This window comes from Bufo gargarizans, chromosome 3, assembly GCF_014858855.1.
Source record: "Bufo gargarizans isolate SCDJY-AF-19 chromosome 3, ASM1485885v1, whole genome shotgun sequence".
NCBI lineage: Eukaryota > Metazoa > Chordata > Amphibia > Anura > Bufonidae > Bufo > Bufo gargarizans.
Window position 1 is genome coordinate 65,675,277 of NC_058082.1, and position 15,234 is coordinate 65,690,510.

The 15,234-nt window shown below is 44.3% G+C and overlaps 1 protein-coding gene across 1 annotated transcript in view; it reads right to left on the minus strand.

Moving 5' to 3' along the window:
* LOC122932583 (polypeptide N-acetylgalactosaminyltransferase 6-like) overlaps positions 1-14,244 on the minus strand; it is a 76,749-nt gene extending 62,505 nt beyond the window's left edge. Inside the window, 1 exon segment of the mRNA XM_044287076.1 lies at positions 14,070-14,244. The gene's annotated coding sequence lies outside the window, so the exon portion shown is untranslated.
* Positions 14,245-15,234: the final 990 nt, after the last annotated feature.

The following is a 15,234-nucleotide window of genomic DNA, read 5'->3' on the forward strand; positions in this document are numbered from 1 at the left end:
ACCATTTATACAGCTTCAATCTTCTGAAGCTAATCTGTTTAAAGGGAGTCTGTCACCAGGAAATTCACAGTTAGACCAGGAATATAGATTAGAAGTACTTTTTCTCCAGAATGAAGCAACGGATTACTAAGGGCTGATGCACACAACTGCGCCTGGCACAGGAAACAAAGGCCTTGTGTCAGCCACATCTCCTAGACCACGGGAGACTGCCACTAAACTTGTAAAGGATGTGCCTTATTACTGGTAATGAAGAATTTCCTCGTGGCACCAGGCAGCAGTTAGAAATGTTGCTACCGGCAACATTTACATTGGCAGATTGTGCCGCCAAAAAAAAACAAAAAAAAAAAAACATTTTTTTTTAAAACTGAAGCCGCCCGTGTGCCTTCCGCAATTTGTGGAACGGGCGGCCCATTGTAGAAATGCCTATTCTTGTCTGCAAAACGGACAAGAATAGGACATGCTATTTTTTTTTTGGGGCCACGGAACAGAGCAACAGATGCGGACCACAACAACGGTCGTGTGCATGAGACCTTACTCTGGCTAATCAGAGTTACCAGCGATCAGAACTCAGCAAATCTTAGCGGTTATTGCCCAGGGGATATGGGTCTTTAGCTTCCATCACACTGAGCGGATGATTCACTGCACACTGCCAGCACACACACTACACTGAGAAGGAGCCAGGCCAGTGAAATTACAATGCATACATATAGACTAATATTGGTTTCTACGCCTGGTACACAACAGTGTGGTTTTCTTTTTGGAATCATGCCATAATTAATATCATTTGTGTTTTGTGTGTGCTGAAGAATTATACTGACTCTGGGACAGCTTAATAATCAAATATCATTCTTCCCACATTGACGCTCATAGCAATGACTGACTGAATAAACATCCGTCACATTGGTCTGTTATTTTGTGCATTTTGGATGCTGCTTAAATGGGTTCTCCAGGTTTTAAGAACATGAAAAGACTTAAATATTACTGTAATATAAATATATTCCCAAATACCTTTCATTAGTTATTATCTGGGGAGCAATCATCAGCGGAAATAAAATGGTCGCTGTCCTATTAGTACACAAAAAACCTGTCCTAATCACACAGGACAAGTTACTTCACAACTCTGAGCTAAAGAGCTGCTTCATCCTCCTCTCTGCTCTACTTGTCTGGGACTATGATCCTGAATCCTACTGCTTTTTGACTTAAAAAAAAAAAAAAAAAAAAAGTAATAAACATAGATGCACATCATATTTATACCAAACTGTGCTCATTTTGTGAGAGCAGCACTGCAGTAACCAGCCTTGTCCAGTATGCAATGCATGGAGCTGTGCTGTTCCAGTGCCGCAGCTCCTGCAAACAAGCTGTTCGGCAGGAGTCTACCAGCACCCCAGGGGCTGCCATTTATGACCTGTCCTAAGGTTAGGTTATCATCAATATTAAACTCAAGAGAGAGGGGGGAGGGGGCGTTTTACATGTGGTGTTAATGTTGCGGATTTGCATTTTTCAGTATCCGTAAAGCTGCTGGGTAAACCGACTTGCACAGCAGGTTTTCAATCTGCAGAATGTCCATTTTTGCTGTAGGTTTTACCTGTGGCTTTCATCTTTTGTAATGCAAAGTTTAGGCAGAGTGCTGACTATCCTTAAAGAGACCAGTCCTGTACGGCGACTTACTGGAAGTACTCCATGGTATCGAGACTTATTGGCAATGCTGCATGGTATCTCCTGGATGGATATCTGGCTTGGCTATATTCCCTTGTGAAATTCCAACGCTTGTTGGAAAGTTGGATTTTTGACTCCTAAGGAGCCACTTCCAATAGGTGGCGTTGGCGATATGGTTCTCTTCTTCAGGAAGATATCTCTGCTGTAACCCTGCAGCAACGCTGCTGCGAAAGCCAACCATTTTGGGCAATTTTCTCCCACTCTGGTGTGGACAATCCACAGCAGATTTGCCACATGTGGATGTACCCCAAGACTGGCGTATGAAACAGCAGTCTTTGTAAATCTCTATCTTGTGTCCCCTTCAGGTCATGCACTAGACATCACATTGTGTAACAGTACAGGTCTTAAAGGAGTTGTGCAAGAATTAGAGGGGGCTCAGTCTGTCAACATCCGGTTTGACATCGCCGCAGCCAATCTCTGGGCTGCTGTGATGTCCGGCTCCCCTTGCATAATGACAAATGGGCACATGACGCAAGTGGAGCCAGATATCAACGCGGCCGGTGACTGGCCGGATGTTGACATCGATGGAGTCCAGTGGAGCATTGCAGACCTGAGGGTAAAGATCTGGGAACCGGTGCCGCAAAGCAGGTAAATCATCTTTCCTTTCGCAGGTCCGGCAAAATGGGACGGGACGGGGGTTGCCAACCACCACCCCATTCTTGCACAACCCCTTTAAAGGGTTTAATGAGCTTGATGGCCTATCCGGATCAAATCGATTTGCTTCTCACTACTTAGGCCTCATGCACACGACAGTGCCGTTTTTTGCGGTCTGCAAACTGCGGATCCGCAAAAAACGGAAGCAGACCGTGTGCCTTCCGCAATTTGTGTTACGGAACTGCCTATTCTTGTCCGCAAAACAGACAAGAATAGGACATGTTATATTTTTTTTTGCAGGGCGACGGACCGGAGCGACGGATGTGGACAGCACACGGAGTGCTGTCCGCATCTTTTGCGGCCCCATTGAAGTGAATGGGTCCGCACCCGAGCCGTAAAAGCTGTGGCTCGGATGCGGATCAAAACAACGGTCGTGTGCATGAGGCCTTACAGGCAGGATGTGGCAGAGTACCAAATTCTAAAAATGAGATCAAGTACACAGAGATACGTGTGGTAGACCTCTGTCAGGTGGCAGCTGGTGCTGCTCACAAGCAAGAATTAAAAAGCTGTGACTTCTGTGTGATAGATCAGAGGTATTTGGTGCTGAATTATAGATTTATCTGTTGGACAGGATTTGTTTAAACATTTTGCTGTACTGTAGGTGAACAGTCAGTCTCTTCGATTTTGCAGCGTTGATACCATTTTGTGATGCAATTTCTATTAGCCAAAAACAGGAGTGGATCCTAAACAGGTATTTTAGCAATGTGTTTTAGCACCTAGCGTTTTTTTTATTATGTTTCTTTGTGTGCCTTGTGATTGTGAAAGTTTGTACCCCCGATATAGTCACTTCCCTTGTAAAGCTGTATCGAATAACAGCATTGGGGAGGGGGGGGGGGGGAGGAGCACCACGCAAAACACATTACGCATTTTTATGAAGCAAAGGAGGTTTAACAATTTAGAAAATCATCAAGCAATAAGGCCTCATGCACACGGCCGATGTTTTGGTCCGCATCCGAGGCTCGGGTGCGGACCCATTCACTTCAATGGGGCCACACAAAAGATGCGGACAGCACTCCGTATGCTGTCCGCATCCATTGCTTCTTTCCGTGGCCCCGAAAAAAAAAAAAAAAAAAAATGTACAAAATGCCTTAATTTAATATTTCCCATAGACTTCTGTGCAAAATCTGGAGCTGGAGTTTTTATGCCTTAAAAGTATGGGGGAAAAATACGCTCCACAAAACCACCAAAAAGTGTGCAACACCAGCCTTAAGGCTCGTACACACCATGTTATGTTTGGTACGCATACGACCTGCATTTTTGCAGATAAAATGGAGAGTATGAAAAAAAATTGTGGCATGCACATGGCCCAGGATCCGTGTTTTGCAGATCCGGTATGGTTGTGTGCAGGAGGCCTAAGGGTGGTTTACAAGGCTGCAGTACAACCATATTTTAGCGTTGTCTATATTATGACTACAACACCTAAAACCACCTTAAACCCCTACGGTATTTCAGCTTGGTAAAACTGTGGAGGGTCTCAGTGTCGCAACCATAATCTGGACAATTAAATGAAATTAAACTGGCCTTCAGATCTGAACTAGACCTACAAGTTGATAAAAAAAAAAAATATATAAATAAATAAATAAAAAAAACACGATGACATCCGTATGGCTTCTGTTTTTTTTTTTTTTTTTGCAGATCCATTGTAACAATGCCTAAAACGGACAAGAATAGGACATGTTCTATTTTTTTGCCGGGCTAAGGAACGGACATATTTTTTTGTGGACCCATTGAAATGAATGGGTCCGCATCCTAACCACAAAAAATAAAAAAAACGGGAAGGAAAACGGAAACAAACAACGTTCGTGTGCATGTATCCTTAGGGCTCGTTCACACAAACATTTTTTGCATTCTTTTAGTTCCGTATATACGGAACTATTTCCGTTCCGTTCAAAGATAGAACATGTCCTATTATTGCCCGCAAATCACATTCCGTGGCTCCATTCAAGTCAATGGAAAAAATGACCCGTTAAAAATGGACCGCAAAACACTAAAAAAGCCGTACGGTCATGTGAACAAGCCCTTAGAATGTCTTCAGGAACTCCTTGTTCTCCTACTTTTACTCCATGTATGTGACGTGGCAGACTGATATCACTCATACAGGCAACCAGCGACAGGTGAGATTTCCCCTGAGAGTGCCAGAATATGATTAGAAAGCTAGACGCCCTCAGCTTTTCTGGCATAGACAACCAAGAAAGTTACACACAAGTGAAGAATGGAGATACAGGCAACAGGTTTTGCCGCCAAAAGTCATTATGCCAAAATTAAGAATAGAACAATGAAGTATGTAACAAAAAGGACATTGGATCCTGCAAGTGTTGACTTTGAGAAATGGAGCATTCATTAAGTTGTCAAAAAGGCACTTCATAATGTTTGCAGCACGACTTATTCACCGAGCGCTGCTAGGAACGTCGCATTCAGGGTGTAAGGTATTATAGCCGTCTCGTTACACATTACAGCAAATACAAGACATAAGGGGGGCAGTTTTGTTTGTTGTCCTACATCCCATTACAGGACCTCATTTCAGGATGATACATGAAGGGACAGACAAGTGGCAAAAAAGCTCAATAACGCCAAAAGAGGCACATCGCTAGGTGTGGTTACAACACAAGATTGTGGTTTAAAGCTTGGCGGTTACAGAGTCAGGTTAAAAGGGCGCACAGCATATTGGTAACAGTTTAGGCTGCCATGATCCACTCGCACATAAAACATGGCACGCAGCATGGGTTGGTACACACGTTCTCTTGTAACAACGGCAGTATTCCTCAGAACAGGCGCGGTCTACGAAGCTGTCTGGACTGTCCAACGCTACTCCAGTTAAGGCCTTGTGCACACGACCATGGGTTCTTGTGGTGAGCGAATAGCACTTCAGATCCAAGATCCGAAGTCGATTCATTCCCCAACTTCGTTTTAATGCTGTACAGAGATCTCTCTCGTTACAGCATTAAAATGTATGGGCTTCACGGATGCAAGCTTCCCATAGGAATACATAGAGAAACTGACTTCCTGTCCGCACATAAGATACTGATCGCTGGTCACATGACACAGCTGAGGATCAGAAGGGAGGGGATAGCTCGCACATACAGACACTGGCAAGAAGATTACCTGCACTACAGATTAGATTATGTACCTTTGTAGCAGGTCACAGAATATTTTTTTTTTTTGCGGGAGCTTTTCTTTAAGTTTAAAGTCGTGCGCAACTTCATTGAAGAACTTTGGCCTTCGATTCTACAATTTAAAACGTTTTTAAACAGCAATCTGAAGTCGGCTTTGGTACCGAGGTACCAGTCAGTATTGAAGCCGACATCGGATTGCTGTTTTAAAGGTGTAGAATCGAAGGACTTAACAGTTTGCTTCCGCGAAGCCTATACATTTTTAGCGCTGTATGGAGACAGCATCTTGGATGCGAAGTCCGATTCACTCTCCGCTAGTGGTTTTGGTCCTACTCCCTGGACTCCAGCCGATCAGCTGCCAGAAGAGGCCGAGTGCTCTGTGGGTGCCAGGGACTCTTTTTAGGCTATGTGACGGCACCAAGCACAGCCACTATACGATGTACGGCACTGTGCTGCCGGGAGCCTGCCATGCTCACCAGAGCTCCGCAGATTCCCGAAACAGCTGATCAGCCTATGTGATGATAACCTATCCTGAGCATAGGTCATCATTATCATTTCCTGGATAGCACCTTTAAATAAACAGAAAACCTCCTTAAACTAGACATCTATAGGATTCTGAGTAGGATAGAACTAGACACTCTAAGACCCCTTGCAGACGAGCGTGTCCGGATGTGTTGCGAACGCATTCAGTGAAAAATGCGTGACTTTGCAGGCAAAGTCATTCAGTTTTGCCTGCGATCGTGTTCAGTTTTTATCACGCGGGTGCAATGAGTTTTGATGCGTTTTGCACACTCATGATAAAAAACTGAACGTATACAAACAACATCTCTTAGCAACCATCCGTAAAAAAAAAGCATCACATCCGCACTTGCTTGCGGATTTCACGCAGCTCCATTCACTTCTATGGGGCCAGCGTTGCGTGAAAAATTGCAGAATATAGAACATGCTGCGATTTTCACGCAACGCACAAGTGATGCGTGAAAACCCAACGCACAAGTACACAGCCCAATTAAAATGAATGTGTACTGATTCCGTGAGGGCGCAATGCGTTTGCATCACGCATTGCACCCGCGCGGAATACTCGCTCGTGTGAAAGGGGCCAGAGAAAATAATTCAGCATTGTAACCGTCCTCCGCTTTCCGGCACAGACATCACAATGATCTCCAGGTACTGGGACCTTCCCACTGACAATTAGCAGCCCTGTCATTAGTGTCACGAAACAGTTCAGTGGAAAGGAGAGCAGAAATAAATGCACCACATCCATCACAAAGTGAACACGTGGCGTCATTGACGTTCTCACAGTTACAAATTCTATAACTACAGGCTTGTTTGCATTGCAGGGTGGTAGAGGTTTCACCTTGTTCTGGCAAACTATTGTTCATAGAAAAGGTACAGTCTTAACCCCTTCAAAACCCAGCAATTTTCCATATTTGCGTTTTTGTTTTTTAACACTCTTTTACAACGATTTTCCATTCAGATAGACGTATCAGGGCTTGTTTTTTGCAGGACAAGTTGTACTTTCTAATGGCACCATTTTATTATTATTGCATACAATGTAGTGGGGAAAAATTCTAAATGGGGTGGAACTGGAAAAAGAATGCAATTCTGCCACAGATTTACGTCATTCCCTATGCAGTAACACTGACCCATTACCTTCATTCTCCGGGTCAGTACGATTACAGCAATACCTCATTTATGTACTTTGCATCGTCATATTCAGATGCCCATAACCCTTTTATAGCTATAAGAAAATTTAGAGTCACACATCCATAAAGCCAGCATGCAGACAGCCCAACACTCGTTTGATGAAAAATGTAAGCACTTTGCGCACATTTTTGATGTATAGTAACACTGTAATCGAGAATAATCCCTAATTCTATTGTTTGCATGTGCAACAGTATGCTGCCATACATTCCTTATGTAGCTATGTTATTTTAATCATTTTTCAAGTGATGAAAAAAATAAAATCGGCTTTTTTTTTTTTTATCTGTTACGGCGTTCACTGTATGGGATAAATACATTTATATTTTCATAGTATGGGCATTTTAGGATGCGGCAGTGCCAATTATGTTTTTGTAGTTTTTAGTATGGGGAAAGGGGTGGATGATATGAAATGTTTTTAATTATTTACATTTTTTTTTTTTATACCCCCCCCCCTAGGGAACATTAACGTGCGATCATTAGATTACTTGTCCCACAGACTGCCATAAATTACCATTGTGGTCTAGGAGAGATCCGCTATGTCCTTATGGAACGATGACAGAGCTCCATAGAAACATAGCTGCGGCAGGCCTCAGAAGGCCACTGCAACCAAGATGGGGGAGCCTTCAGGCCCCAGGAGCGCAGCATTCCCAGGGAAAGATCTCTCAGATGTCATGGTCACAATTGACCAGGGTATCCGAGTGGTTGAATGGTTAAAGCGTTATTTTGAGAAGGCACCATGTTTAAGGACCCGAATTCCACTGCGCATATACAACAGAGGTCAGGCAGCGGTTAAAGGGAAAATGTAATAAAGTTCGATTCATTGTAGTACAAGATTGGAGTGCCACTCTTGTACATGGGTATTGACTCACTTTGGTACTGCACCCAATGGCATAGTGCGAGTTGCCAGCGACTGGGACAAGCCAAGTATTACACCCCCTAACCTATAGACACATCCCTTTTTAAAGAACCGCACACCACAGTTTACATAGACTGGCAGTGGGTGTGGAAGCACTGTGTCAACCAACCCTATATGGGCTCTTTCAGACGAGCATGTCCTGTGCGGGAATCATGGTCCGTGTGTGAGCGTGATTAACGGTTATGGACGTAGCTTGTTTCTTAGGAGCACATGGCACTATAATGATTTATAATGCTGTGTGTCTCTGCCTGAACTTACTTCTACAGAAATAGGCCTTCTGCACACGAACGTTTTTGTTTTTCCGTTTACGGGCCGTTTTTTGCGTTCTGTATACGGTACCATTCATTTCAATGGTTCCGAAAAAAACCGGAATGTCCTCCATATGCAATCCGTTTCCATATTTCTGTTTTTCCATTCCAAATTAGAACACGTCCTATTATTGACCGCAAATCGAGTTCTGTGGCTTCATTCAAGTCAAAAAATAACAGAAAACATACATCTACTGAACATTTTATGCCCAGCCCAATTTTTTCTATGCAATTACTGTATATGCCATACGGAAGAACTGAACGGAAACGGAAACAAAAAACGGAACAACGGATCAGTTTAAAACGGACTGCAAAACACTGAAAAAGCCATACGGTCGTGTGCAGGAGGCCTTAGGCCGCATGCACACGGTCATTGTGCAGTCGTTCCATACATTGGGCACCGCAATTGCGGTCCCCAATGCACGGGCAACAGCTGTGCAGCAGGCCGGACCCATTCAACTTGAATGGTGACATCATATTTATTTGCGGTGCGGAACAACGGAAAGAAACACCACGGAAGCACTCCGTAGTGCTTCCGGTGTTTCGTTCCGTGACTCTGTTTCGCATCTACGGAATTGCAGACCCATTCAAGTCTGCACACCGCATCTGTGGCTGTGGATTGCCGACCCGCTGTTTGCCGTGCGCATGAGGCCTTATACTGGCATAATGCTGTCAGTATAATTCTGAAGTAAAGTCATGCAGAGACACACAGCATTATAAATTATTGTGCCATGCACTCCTAAGAAACCAGCTGTGTCTACAACAAGGAATCACGCTCTTAGGCCTCATTCACACATACGTGGATTTTTAAGGCCTGCAGTCCTACTGAGTGCACAGCGTCATTGGTTTCTATGACGCTGTGCGCTTTGTGTGGCTGCTGTACACTCTTATGATCTATATCGGACCGTGGTCTTCACCAAACTCTCTCAAGACTTCGGACTTAATTAATTTCACCTCTGTGCAGCTCATACAGTTTAATACTGGGAGTTGGGGAATGAATCGACTGGCATTTCTCTGACCCCTAATACTCACCAAGCCAGCTCACGACACGCAACTTTCTTCTTCATAATAATGTGACTAGACTGTGTAGAACTATACTTCCATATACAAGACTCCAAAATTAAATGCACCCCTCTTAATATAATTTGAGAATGACAAGTCAGTGTTTATGCAATGATATATTTTCCATGTATTTTCATTAATGGTTGTAGGAAGTTTCAGTAAGAGTAGGTTCACAGTCTTTTGAGGCAGATTTTCCTACAGGTTTTTTAACCAGAGCCAGAAGTAGATTGGAAAGGAATGAGAAATATATAGAAAGGACTTAGGCCTCATGCACACAACAGTATTTTTGCACGGTCCACAAAACGGGGTTCCGTTGTTCCGTGATCCGTTTCCGTTTTTGTTTCCGTGTGTCTTCCTTGATTTTTGGAGGATCACCAGACATGAAGGAAAGTGAAAAAAAAATCTAGGTCAAGTTTGAATTATAAAAAAAAAAAAAAAACGGACACTGATCACGGACGCGGATGACAATCTTGTGTGCCTCTGTGTTTTTTCACTGACCTATTGACTTGAATGGGTCTGCGAACCGATGTCCGTGAAAAAAAATAGGACAGGTTATATTTTTTGGACGGACTGAAAACACGGATCACGGACGCGGACGACAAATGGTGCATTATCCGAGTTTTCAACGGACCCATTGAAAGTCAATGGCTCCGCAGAAAATCACGGAAAACGGAACAACGGACACGGAACACAACAACGGTCGTGTGCATGAGGCCTTATGCTTCTTCCTGCTGGATCCACTTCTGGCTTTAGCTGAAAAACCTGCAAGAAAATCTGCCTCAAAAGGTCCTCTAAAATATTTAGTGTGAGGACTCGTTCACACAAACGTTATTTGCGTTCCATATACGGAACCATTCATTTCAATGGGTCCGCAAAAAAACCTGAATGTACTCCGTGAGCATTCCGTATGTCCGCATTTCATTCTGCTCCATTTTGAGTCTTGTCCTATTATTGTCTGCAAATCACGTTCCGTGGCTCCATTCAAGTCAATGGGTCCACAAAAAAAAAAAAAAAAGGAACACATACGGAAATGCATCTGTATGTCTTCCGTATCCATTGCGTTTTCGTGGAACCATCTATTGAAAATGTTATGCCCAGCCCAAATTTTTTCTATGTAATTACTGTATATGCCATACGGAAAAACGGAACAGAAAAACGGAACAGAAACACACAATGGAAACAAAAAATGGAACGGATCCGTGAAAAACGGTCCACAAAACACTGAAAAAGCCATACGGTCATGTGAAAGAGGCCTGAACCTAACTTAACAACCCTTGTACGAGTGGTAGTCACAGTCGTTAAATTGTCCCCGAGTTTGTCCCAAAACAGAGAGCTAAGAAACAACCTAAGGCTACTTTCACACTAGCGTTCATAGGTCCGTTCGTGAGCTCCGTTTGAAGGAGCTCACGAGCGGACCCGAACGCCTCCGTCCAGCCCTGATGCAGTCTGAATGGAGCGGATCCGCTCAGACTGCATCAGTCTGAGCGGATCTGCAGTCTGAGTCTGCTCTGCAAGCAGCGTTCAGCTGTCCGCCTGTCCGTGCGGAGGCGAGCGGATCCGTTCAGACTTACAATGTAAGTCATTGGGAACGGATCCGCTTGAAGATGTCACCATATGGCTCAATCTTCAAGCGGATCCGTCCCCCATTGACTTTACATTGAAAGTCTGAACGGATCCGCTCAGGCTGCTTTCACACTTAGAATTTTTTCTAAGTTATTAATGCAGACGGATCCGTACTGAACGGAGCCTCCATCTGCATTAATATGATCGGATCCATTCAGAACGGATACGATCGAACGCTAGTGTGAAAGTAGCCTAAGGCTACTTTCACACTTGCGTTCGGGGCTCCGCTTGCGAGTTCCGTTTGAAGGCTCTCACAAGCGGCCCCGAACGGATCCGTCCAGCCCTAATGCATTCTGAGTGGATGCGGATCCGCTCAGAATGCATCAGTCTGGCACCGTTTGTCCTCCGCTCCGCTCAGCAGGCGGACACCTGAACGCGTTCGGATGTCTGCCTGGCCGTGCGGAGGCAAACGGATCAGTCCAGACTTACAATGTAAGTCAATGGGGACGGATCTGTTTGAAGTTGACACAGTATGGCTCAATTTTCAAACGGATCCGTCCCCCATTGACTTTCAATGTAAAGTCAAAACGGATCCGTTTGCACTATCATGAACAAAAAAAAAAAAAAATATTTTTTTTTTTTTTTTTTGTTCATAGTAATGCAAACGGATCCGTTCTGAACGGATCTAAGCATTTGCTTATAGGTGCGGATCCGTCTGTGCAGACACCAGACGGATCCGCTCCGAACGCAAGTGTGAAAGTAGCCTTACAGGAGCTAACACAAAAAAATTACATTTTCTTAACGGGAAACGTTCTTTTATAGTCCCCTAAATGATAATCTTACAGCATCTGAAGGATTAATGTACGTCACATCCAGATACAGGGTAGGTTGAAACACCTGAAAAACTGGTATTAGGTTGCAAAGGAAAACGTTCCATGTCACAAAAAGACAAAAGCCCTTTAGGGTGTGGATGCAATGGGTTTAGATAGACGTGTAACACCTTTTTACAGTAACCACGTATTGTATGTAAATACCAGGGCAGATATACTACTTACCTGTGGTTTTCAATATTCTTTTTACATTTTTTGTAATTCTCAAAAGGGTTTGCCGAGACTTTACATATGCTCTGGATAGGTCATCAGTATCTGATCGGTTGGGGTCCAACACCTGGGACCCCTGACGATCAGCTGTTGAGAGGGCAGCAGCACTTGCAGTAACGCCATGGATTTCTCCAGCTTTGCCTAAGCCATTTGAGAACACGTTCATCTGTCATGTGGCCCAGGAGCAGCTCAGTCCTATTAAAGTGAGTGGGGCTGAGCTGCGATACCAAGGACAGCCACTATACAATGTGCGGCACTGTGCTTGGTGAGCACGAAGAAGACCGCAATTTGCGAAATGGAACAGGTGGCCCATTGTAGAAATGCCTATTCTTGTCTGCAAAACGGACAAGAATAGGACATGTTATATTATTATTATTATTTTTTTGCGGGGCTACGTAACGGAGCAACGGATGTGGACAGCGCACGGAGTGCTGTCCGCATCTTTTGCGGCCCCATTGAAGTGAATGGGTCCACACCCGAGCCACAAAAACTGCGGCTCGGATGCGGACCAGACCAACAGTCGTGCGTATGAGGCCTTAGCCTGTTTCCAGGCGTAAATGTTGGTAAGTTTGTTGGGAATGATGGCCTGACCTGGCCTCTGGTATACCCACACCACACCCTCCAATGTGTCAAACACAGCACAAAAAAATGCCCAAAAAGGGGTCATGTCATGTGACATTTTTACCCCAAAAAATGGTGTAACAATGTTCGCAAATGACCCCCAGTATGTCTACCACTAGCATTTTCTTCAGGGGTTTTACCCCTATAGAAAAGGTGTTGTCAAAATGCCTGAAAAAAGCATCAAGAACAAAAGCATGGTGCATTTTTTAATAGATGCCAGAAAACGCACACAAAAAATAAATAAAAAAAACATTTACAAAAATACCAGTAGCAAAAGACCTCTTAAATGTGTCCTTTGTCTAAAATTTCCCATATTCCTTTTATTAAAGGGTCACTAACTTCATAGAGACATATCAAAAGTTGTGATCAATGGGGGCCCAACTGATCCAAAAAATAGGGGGACCGAATGGCGCATATATCGCGCTCTCTCCTCGCTGATGAGACGGGCTCCATAGAAGTCTTGAGTCCTTCCCAGAGCCTGCTACTCTCCCTGATTTTAGGGATTAGTGGGGGTCTTATCACTCAGACCCCTTCCATTCACAACTTTTGATACATCTTTAGACCATATGTAAAGTTTTGTGAAAAGTTAGTGACTGTCTGGAGCCGGTGTTTTTGCCACAGAGGGGACACACACACACACACACACACACACCAAAAATGCAAGTGGAAGAAAGCTACCAAAAACGTATGTACTGTGAAATTCTACATAAATCCTAATAGTTGTGTGCTGTGACAGCGCTCTCTGTACAGGGGGTGTCATTTATAGGTGCTATAAAAAGATAATTACTGATCTCGCCTTTCAGATGTATGACGTGTAAGTGACATTTATGGGAGGTCGATGGGAGCAGGCACTAGTGAAGTCACACCTTGTAGCCTTTCCTTTCAGAATGTACAGTTCATATAATCAGTGATCATTTTTGTTTAGTATTTGATTTGTAAACATGAAGACGAAAACAAAAATAAACAAACAATGTAACAAGTGTTACTTTATATAAACCTAAGTTGCTAAGGAAACAATGTATCAAAGGTTGTCACTGAACATTGCTCACCACTGTATAATTCAGCTATATAATTCATGATGGGCAAGATCTTCAGAGCTAATAGAAGTGCTGTACAGGGGAAGCCAGGGGCTCAGCAGCACAGCATAACGGCTAAGCTGTCGTGTACGATTTACATAGGAAAGTCATAGTATAATGCACATGGCTGGTTCCCCTTAAGACATGTATGTAAATTGCACCCTATAGTAGCAGGGCATTCAAGTTCAAAGTCACCAAGGAAGCAATTTACACAGGGCAACAGCTGAGGGTCCTCTTACCTTTTGTCCTAATGTGGTGGGCACTGGGGTGCAGTAAAGTGATGCCTGGATCTGCTGAGAAGAGAGCTTGTGAGCTGACAGTTACTTCTAGGCGGCTGCTGCTGATCTTTAACCACACTTAAATCATTCAGGAAATGCTCTGCTGTTAGTGAGAAGAAGGGAGCAGCCAACAGCTCAGGAGGAGGCTCTAGAGGAGAGAGACTACAAGGAGGCAGGAGACAAAGCATTACCTGCACAGGAGGGAGGGGAGAGGCTGCCAAACAGGTGTATCCTAGTGGGAGGCAGGACATCTCCTCTGGGTCCTAGAGCCTCCGCCACCAGGTAGTGATGACAGCATACCACAGATGTGTGTCACCTCTGCCTGTCTCATTATAGTACATTTATATATTGTCACTAGGGGGTTGCATATATGCGTTTTGATTTCCGTTATAGCATTCCATTATAACAATGCAAAATAACGGTATTGCTGTAACGGAAACCAAAAGGAACACTGTCCGTTTTAATCCGTCCTAATTAGTGATGAGTAGTCTTGAGCAAACTTCTATTTTCAAGTTCAGGGTACAAGGTTTGGGTTCGGGTTATCTAAGAATTCCTTTATGGTCCGTGGTAGTGGAAGCCATAACGGAATTCTTAGATAACCCGAACCGCGTATGCCAAACTTGAAAACAGAAGTTCGCTCATCCCTAGTGATGAGCGAAGTGTGCTTCCGATGCTACATCCAAAGTCGCTTCGCTCAAAACGATTAATGCTGAACAGAGATCCATCTGTGCACAACATTAAAATGTACAGGAGCCGGGGTCAGATATTCGCAAAGTTAGGCCTCTTTCACACTTGCGTTGTCCGGATCCGGCGTGTACTCCACTTGCCGGAATTACACGCCAGATCCGGAAAAACGCAAGTGTACTGAAAGCATTTGAAGACGGATCCGTCTTCAAAATGCTTTCAGTGTTACTATGGCACCCAGGACGCTATTAAAGTCCTGGTTGCCATAGTAGGAGCGGGGAGCGGGGGAGCGGTATACTTACAGTCCGTGCGGCTCCCGGGGCGCTCCAGAATGACGTCAGAGCGCCCCATGCGCATGGATGACGTGTCCATGCGATCACGTCATCCATACGCCTGGGGCGCCCTGACGTCACTCTGGAGCGCCCCGGGAGCCGCACGGATG